Consider the following 9,145-nt stretch of genomic DNA (forward strand, 5'->3'; position numbering starts at 1 on the left):
ATAAATAAAATCTTAAAAAAAAAAAGACAACTAGTTATCCTTTTGATTACTTCCAAGTTTTAGAGTTTGATAGATTGCATGTCGTGGTTAGCTAAATTAATTTTATTAAATGCTGTGAGTCGTCAGACCGTGTGCCAGGGGCTGGGGAGATGATGCTGAGCAAGATAAAGGCCCATCTGTCTAGAATCTTGCTGATTATTGAGTGATAAGAACATGTAGACAGGAAATCGACAAGTAGATCGTGTGTGAAAATGCAGACATGGCGGAGCAGAGAGATCATCCGTAGGAGATCTCCCTCTCCTCACACCGAGCTCAGGGATTTCCCGAAGAAGTGACCTCAGCTAAAGGATAAACTGAAGTCAGTGGGGTCAAAAGTGGGGGCGGGGGAGGAATGGGGAGTAGGGGTGGAAAGGTCGGTTCTGGAAGACAGGACAGCAGAGTTGGGACTGGGGTGGCGTGGCGGGGGTGCACCCAGTGGGTACACGCGGACTGACCTAGGATGGCTGGGGTGGCAGGTGCAGTGGGGGGGGAGGGGCGAGGAGCTGGTACAAGGTCAGTCCAAGGAGAGGCTACCAGAACATCTCACAGAACTCGCCTTTCATCCCCAGGGCCTTGAGAGTTTAAGCGTCCTTAGCAAGGTAGGCAGAACCATCGGACTTGCATTTTATTTTTAAAATTTTTTAAAAAATATTTTATTTTTTTATTTGACAGACAGACATCACAAGCAGGCAGAGAGGCAGGCAGAGAGAGAGGGGGAAGCAGGTTCCCTGCTAAGCAGAGAGCCGGACATGGGGCTCGATCCCAGGACCCCGAGATCATGACCCAAACTGAAGGCAGACACTTAACGAACTGAGTCACCAAGGCGCCCCTGACTTGCATTTTAGGAAAATCCTCTCTGATAGCAATTTGGTGAGTGGATTCAGACAGTTTGAGGAGGAGAGAGCATGGCAAATAAGTCGATGAATCAGGAAGCCTCCTGCAATATCGGCCTTAAAACCGGCCTAGAGATAAAATGCAAAGACACCTACCCACGCGGGCATGTGTGCGCTCGGTTCTGCCTGTACGATAATAACATCTCCACTCTAAAATGTTCAGACAGCACGTAGGCAATGAGAGACAAGTCCTCCAGTTTTCAGTTGGTTCCAGCTGCGTTTCAGATTTTCCTAGGAGCACACACACGCACAGAGACGCACACACATCCCTGCACATGTCTATATGGAAAAAGTCTTGAAAAGGTAGAAAATATGCAGTTTTGCAATTGTTTTTTTCCAATTAATACTCTATTTTGGACATTTTTTTAAATGTCAATACAGGGCCGCTGGCTGGCTCAGTCGGTCGAGCACGTGCCTGTTGATCCAGGGTTGTGAGTTCGAGCTCCACCGTGGCTGCCAAGATTACTAAAAATAAATAAATACATAAATTAACTTAAAAAAGATACTGAAATGTAAACATCTACCTCCTTCAGGGCGCCTGGGTGGCTCAGTCAGCTGAGCGTCTGACTCTGGATGTTGGCTCAGGTCGTGATCTCAGGGTCCGTGTCTGGCTCCATGCTCAGCAGGGGGTCTGGTTCTCCCTCTGCCCATCCCCCTGCTTGTTCTCTCTCTCTCACTCATTTGCTCTTGCAAATAAATAAATAAATGTTAAGGGGCGCCTGGGTGGCTCAGTGGGTTAAAGCCTCTGCCTTTGGCTCAGGTCATGATCCCAGGGTCCTGGGATCGAGCCCCGCATCGGGCTCTCTGCTCTGCACGGAGCCTGCTTCCCCCTCTCTCTCTGCCTGCCTCTCTGCCTACTTGTGATCTCTGTCTATCAAATAAATAAAATCTTTAAATAAATAAATATATATATATTTATATATATAAGTTATAGCCATATATATCATGAAGCCATTAAAAAGAACAAAGTAAATTTTTTAAAAATATTTTATTTATTTGGGAGAGCACAGGGTGGGAGGGAGGGCCAGAGGGAGAAGCAGGCTCCCCGCTGAGCAGGGAGCCTGATGAGGAACTTGATCCCAGGACTCTGGGATCATGACCTGAGCCAAAGGGAGACACTTAACCGACTGAGCCACCCAAGTGCTCCCCCCTTCCTTATTTCCTTTTTAAGATTTAATATTTAAGTAATCTCTACACCCAAAGTGGGGCTCGAACTCATGACCCTGAAACCATGACTTACACACTCCACTGACTGAGCCGCCCAGGGGCCTCTGTGAGTTTTCTTTCAGTAGCGCAGATGGGAGGCAACTGGCCTGTGCTGAGTTCCAGGCCTCCCACTCCCTAGCTGGGTGAACTTAGGCAAGTCCCCAGCCTGTGCACGTCCATTTCATGGTCTCGGAAGCGGAGGTACCAGTAGTGTTCACCACCCAGAGTTCTTGTGGAGATTGGATGGTGGGGTGTTTCGGCCTACTGAGAACCCCAGTATTTCAAGTTTTTGTGGGTTTCTGTTGGTTTTCAATCATAGGGCCTTCTTACCTTATGTACCTAGCTACCTTTGACTGTGTCTTAGACACTGTACTTTTAAAATTATTTGTAGGGGCGGGGGGCGCCTGGGTGGCTCAGTGAGTTAAAGCCTCTGCTTTCGGCTCAGATCAGGATTCCAGGGTCCTGGGATCAAGCCCCGCATCGGGCTCTCTGCTCAGCAGGGAGCCTGCTTCCTCCTCTCTCTCTGCCTGCCTCTCTGCCTACTTGTGATCTCTCTCTGTCAAATAAGTAAATGAAAATTTAAAAAAATTAAAATTATTTGTAGGAAAAATTTGAGGCCCAGGCTGATCGAGGCTTCTCATGTGCTTTGGCTGTATGCCTGCAGACCCTGCCGGTCTGGATTGACCTTAATCGAAATTCAAGTTGAAGGTTCCCCATATCCGGAACTTTGCTCCCCTAGCCTCATAAGGCCATTTGCAAGTGAAGGTCAGGTCCCCAGCTCTCTTCTCAGAGTCCATAAGGAACCTGAGGGCACGACCATCTGAGTTTACTTCCTTAGACCTCTTCTTCTGGGGTTTAGCTGGTTTGATGTTTTTAATATTAAATTTCTTAAAAGATACTTAATTTTAATAAAACTTTATTATTTATTTTTTTTTTATTTTATTTATATATGTGACAGAGAACGAGCAGGAGTGGGGAGAGAGGCAGAGGAAGGGAGAAGCAGACTCCTGACTGAGCGGGGAGGCTGACACAGGGCTTGATCCCGGGGCCCTGAGGTCATGAGCTAAGATAGAGGCAGACACCTAACCATCTGAGCCACCCAGGTGCCCCTAAACTTTTTTTTTTCAATCCAGCTTTTTTGATTGTTTCAAATGAGAAGATCTGATTGATCTAATCCACTCTTGTAGGAAACAGAAGCCCCAGTGAATGATGTAAATAAATGTTCGAATCATTTAGCACGTTGTCTCTTTGTAGCTGTCGTTATATCCATAGCTTTGGTGTGTTTTCAAAGGACAAGAAACTCAAGTTTGACTCATAAGGAAGTCACACAGAAGCTTTCTGTGACCAGCTCAGGCACAGCGGTGTCAGCAAGTCCCCTGAACGCCCTAGGATCCCCACACGTCCTGAGCGCCTTCCACGTCACCCACAACCACTAAGTCAGATCAAGTCCATCCTCTGTTAAAAAAAAAAACAGTTCCCACAGGGAGCCTGCGTGGCTCATTTGGTTGAGCGTCTGACTCTTGATTTGGGCTCAAGTCATGATCTCAGGGTTGTGAGATTGAGTCCCGAGTGGGACTTGGCATGGAGTCTGCTTGGGATTCTCTCTCTCTCTCTCCCCCACTCCACACCTCCCCCTGCTCACACTCTCTATCTCCCTCTAAGATAAATAAATAAATAATCCTAACAACAGCAACCGCTCCCGTGGCTTCTGTCTCACTCAGAATAAAAGGCGAAGTCCTCGTAGGTCTTCACGGGACCTAATCCCCATCACCTCTCGGACAGTCTCCTCCCTCTCGCTTACCTGGCTCTGGCCACGGGTCTTGCTAGGCTTTCGAGGCTCCCTTGCTGGCGAGACATACTCATCCTGGCTTAACATGGAAAGTGCTGGGAATCCTCTCAGTCTGGAGCAGACTGGAGCCTGCTTGAACCATTTTTGCTCGAACCCAAGTTACTTCCTGCCCTTAGGGCCCTTGGCTTGCTGCCTTCTCAGCCTGAGACGCTCTTGCGCTCTTCTCCAATGTCTGCACGTCTAGCTTGCTCCGGTCGAGCCAATCTCGGCTCAAAGTCACCTTCCTCAGAGGGGGAGAATATGAAATAAGGCTCGTGTGCACACACGCGCACTCTCTCCCCCTCTCTCCGTTACCTGCTTTACATTTCTTTACATTTCTTTTCTTTTTTTTTTTTTTTAAGATTTTATTTATTCATTTGATAGACAGAGATCACAAGCAGGCAGAGAGGCAGGCAGAGAGAGAGGAAGGGAAGCAGGCTCCCCGCCAAGCAGAGAGCCCGACATGGGGCTCGATCCCAGGACCCTGGGATCATGACCTGAGCCGAAGGCAGAGGCTTCAACCCACTGAGCCACCCAGGCGCCCCTCTTTACATTTCTTGAGATACACATGAACAGGACCCAGGCAGAACATCTCCAGGCCTATATGGAAGGCTCTCGAGCTCCAGCATCTGCTACGAAGCCAAGACAGCCTAAGGCCCAGCAGTTACCCGGCCCAGAAATCGCCTCTATAGGCCAGGCTTATAGGCTGGTCCAGCATCCTGGGCTTGGGGAGAGGAGACATCCTTGGCCTCGATGGGCCAAATAGGAGACAAGGCCTGTCCAAGGCAGCCCGGATCTCTGCTGGGGATGTCCAAGGGGGCAGTAATGATAGTTTCTAACCATTGGGATCGGTGTTTCAACAATGGATATTTCTGAAATCCCAGCTATCCTGGAAGTCTGGCCGGGTCTTTTCTGTGGTTGGGAACCTGGCCCAGAAGCCTTTGTTCCTTGGACAGACTTGGCCCTTGAGAAAGCCCAGCCTCTCAGTCTGTCTGGCCAGGTTTAGAAGTCTGCGGTGGCCAGCAGCGCAGTGAGACTGGAATGTGGCCATACTGCCAGGGCCACAGACGGCCTGGCTAATTCAGGCGTCCAATTCCTCCTCTGCCCCCTCCCCAGGCTGGGAGATCCCTGGCACCCCGGCTGCCAGAGCTCCTGGGTCCAGCAGGGTCTCCGCTTCTCCCAGGGGGTGGCCAGATCTGACCCCAGGCTGGGTGTCCCAAGCCTGCAGGCCATCCTCTGAGCGGGGGTCCTCACTGGAGGCCAGGGAGCCCTGCCACCTTGACCTTTGAGGATGAGCTAAAGCCCTGATGGGCCAAGCTTTGAGGCATTCCTGCGTTAGCCCCGGCAAGGGATGGTGGACTGTGAACTGATCTAAGTGCCTGCACCTGCTCTGGGTCAGGCCGGGCCTGGGCCCTCCGTCTGGGGGAGAATGAAGCCAGTGGTTTCTTCCAGGGGCTCCCAGTCTAGATGTAGCCCAGACTCCCCTGTACCAGTGCGATCACGTGCCCCCGAGGCAGGACCAGAAGGCAGCCCAGCAGCTGGGGAACAGCACTGTCGACCCAGTGGGGAACCAGCATGGGGGGTCTGAGCGGCCAAGTCTGGGAGCGGGGGGGGGGGGGGGGAGCCTTGCCCCGCAGGGGGTGGGAGCAGTGTTCTCGCTGTGACTGGAAGCCACCGTCCACGGAGACCCTACCCTAACAGAGCCTGAGCGTGAAGGCCACTCTCCCGCATTAACTCCCCCGATGCCCACAGTGACCCCCTGAGATAGTGCCGAGAATTCCCCTCCTCATGGCTGAGGGGTTTGTGGCCCATCGAGGTGACGCAACTTGCCCTCGGGGACGTAGCTGCAGGGTCTGGGACCTCCGACGGGGGGTGTGGGGGGGGAGCGATGGTGAGCAGGGAGGCCCCCAGGGAGCGGCGGTAGCCTGAGCCAGACCAGAGCACTCTAGGCACCGAGCTTAAAACGGCGTGGGCAGCCGGTCCCTGGCCAGCCCACCCCAGGCTGTGCTTGTCCCCAGGCTGCAGTGGGCAGACAAGTGGGTGATAGCGGTTGGGCCCGATGCTGGACAGTGACCAGACCTCCCACCCCATCGCCTCTGGGGAGCCGCCTGGGTCTGAGGAGCCTGTCATCTGTCTCCCCGACACTTGGGAGCCAAGGGAGGGACCCGCCTCCTTTGAGGCCTGGGCCAGTGGGCTCAAAGGACAGGGAGGCCTGTCCAGGCCCTTAAGTCCTCCCAGAGTCCCCAGGCAGGGATGCATCTGGGGAAGGAAGGGCCTCAGGACTCAAGTCACCTCAGACGGGTCCCCGTGGTGTGGACACGGAGCCGCAAGGTGCGGGAGGGGCCGTTCACTGGACGCTGGCCACATGTGGAACTTGAACGTCTTGGCCACGGAGGGAGCCATGAGTGGCTCAGAGCGTGGTGGGGAAACAGGGGACATGCCCCATCTACCTCCCGGCTGACCTGGGCCGGTCAGGCCCCCTGCCGAGCCTCAGCTTCTCGCTCTGTAGAATGGGGGCGACGGTAATAGCACGACAAGATCACTGGGCCGAGTCCGGGAGCTCTACTCACAGGCCCTCTCTACTCACAGGCCCTTGTCCAGAGCCGAGCGGGCACCTGCCCTGGCCCGTCCCTCGTGTCCCTCCCGCAAGCCCAGCCTGGGGCCCGAGAAAGAGGAGGGGGAGGGTCTGCAGCCAACCAGGAGCCTCTGCCTCGGAGGGTCTGTGGGCGAACACCTGAGCGAGAGCCGCACAGGCCGCCCTGGCCCTGGCGACAGGGGCGCAGCCTCCCTCTGCGGCCGCAGCCTCCCCGCCCGCCCGGTCATGGCTCACGCGCCCTCACATCCTTGCGCTGGGGTGGCGGCTTGGCAGGGGAACAGTGGGGCTGAGGATGAGCCGGAACCCGAGGCAGGTCCTGCCCGCCTCTGTGCCCGGCTCTGCCAACCTCTCCTGGGCTCTCCTGGGCCCGCACGGCCTCTCTCGTGCTGTGGTCCAGGCGCCGGCGAGGGCGGCATGTGCTGGCATTCAGCGTCCCGCTGAGCTGCGGGCTGTGACCAGGCGTTCGGGGAGAGGGCCCAGGCCCGGGGCCCGGTTGAGGCTCACAGGCCAGGCTGGCCGCTGGCCAGGTGGCTGTGGTCCAGCTGTCCGCCAGCGGCTCTCCCGTACTCGGGCCCGCCTAGGCCTGGGGCTTCAGGCGCACGTGGTCCAGCTCAGAAGGGTTCACTCTGCAGGGGAGGGTCTGTGCCACCCAGGCCAGGCCCCTCTCTTTCACCCCTCCTGCAGGTGCCGGCCTGCCCGACTGAGGGTACTGCCTCCCTGCCCGGAGCTGGCTGGTTTCCATTCCACCCTGCGGCCGCCACCCCTCCACCCCCACCACCAGGCAACAGACCCGGAGGGTCCACAGCCTGGGCCCCCAGCAAGGAGGGAGACTCTTCTCTTTACTAGGAGCTAGAGGCCTGGTGTTGGGGAGTGTGTGGTTGGTGGGATGCAACTCATCTCAGGCCTGGCTGGTGGGGCAGAGACAGAAAGCTGGGGGGCTGGGAGGTGGCTAGTGCCCACCCCCCGGGTTATATAATGGGCCTCTGGCTGCCTGGCCGGGCTCATTCCTAACAGCCTCTGTAGCCCAACCTGAGAGCACTTACGTATGACACAGCCCACAAGGCCGCTTCTCACGACGGCTGGGGGGCTGGCTCCGCGTCCGGCCCCGCAGCTCCGGCTCTGTTCCTGGCCCCCTCCCCCAACCCACACAGCTGGCACTCCTGGCCTGCCCTCGGGGTCCAGACAGGCCTCCCCAGATGCCAGAGGAGGAAGAAGGGATGTGGTTCCCTGCTCCCGAGGGGCTTCTGGGACCACAGAGCATCATTAACGGACCTTGCCTGGGGAGGGGGAGAGGCAGGGCCCATTGGCAGAAGGTAGGAAGCCCCCCAAGCTTTCATTCCTGTGGGGCTCTGTGCCAGAATCCTTGCTCAGCCCTACGTGGGCAACATCTCATGGAGACAACACAGCGGAGGTCTCGTTCCTTAACCCATTGCACAGATGTGGAATCTCAGGAAGTGCTGTCCCTGGGGCGGCGCAGCAAGCAAGACAGAGGCAGTCCTCCCTGCTTAGGGAGCTGCCCTCAGGGAGCGGAAAGGGGTCGGCGAGGGTGGCTGAGGGGGAGGGGGCATCTAGAGGGCCCAGGGACCCCCCAATTCCATTAGCTCAGGCAGAGAAGGTGACCCCAGGGCCAAGGTCTCTCTTGGCCATGGCTTTCGGGGAGGTGGCCAGGGAGGGCCAACGCCTGGCTCAAGCCACCTGCTCCCCTTCCTCTTTGATCCCCTTACTCAGCCTCTCGGGGTCCCACTTGGATCCTCACAGGGCACTTCCGCTCTCGAGGAAACAGCTGTGGTTTGCAGAGGGCTCAGCCCTTCCCCACACTCAAGGCCATGGCCAGGCACTGGATGGAGCAGCCCTGGGACCAGTGCCCCATCCCTCTGCCTGTCCTGGCGCCCGCCCCTGGCCAGTAGGAGGTCACAGTGGTGGGGACAAGGGGCAAACCTCTGGGTTCTCCCTGCCTGGGGCTAAGGCTCTCAGCCCCAAAGAGGCATCGTGAGAGGAGTGGGGGCCGTTGGTCTCTGGGCTGTCCTCAGGTTGTCCCATCCAGAGGTCCTGAGGTTCCAGCAGGCTGAGGCAGGAGACAAGGGCCCAAACTGCGGGAGGACAGGCTTCCAGCGCGAGACTGCCCTGCCCCGCCCCCCAGGCCTTGGCTGCCTCTCTGAAACGTGCGGTCACCATGTTGCGGGCAGGTCACCAGGCGGGCAGCCCACAGGTGAAAGGACAGCCGTCAGCTTCCACGTCTCCCACCTGCCCCCTTCCAGCTCCATGGGGCCCTGGGCAAGTTACAGGCCCTGGGTCTCAGTCTCCACCCCTGTGGTGGGGACAGTGGCACCGGCCTCATGGGGCTGCTGTGAGGGCTCAAGGCGGTGGTGTAGGAACAGTGCTCAGCAGGCCATCAGCCCACAGAGAAGGCGGCTGCCATCACTCCCTGTCTGCCCGGGGAGGGACATGGCGGCATGTGTCCCAGCTGCCTCAGAAGCGACAGTGAACCCCCCCACGTTTAGAAGCAGCGGGCTCTTGTCCAAGTTCCCCCCAGACTGAGTCAAAGGCCCAGGTGTGTCCACCTCTGCCGTGGACACTGGCTGC

Source organism: Mustela erminea, chromosome 10 (assembly GCF_009829155.1).
Source record: "Mustela erminea isolate mMusErm1 chromosome 10, mMusErm1.Pri, whole genome shotgun sequence".
In the NCBI taxonomy this organism is placed as follows: domain Eukaryota; kingdom Metazoa; phylum Chordata; class Mammalia; order Carnivora; family Mustelidae; genus Mustela; species Mustela erminea.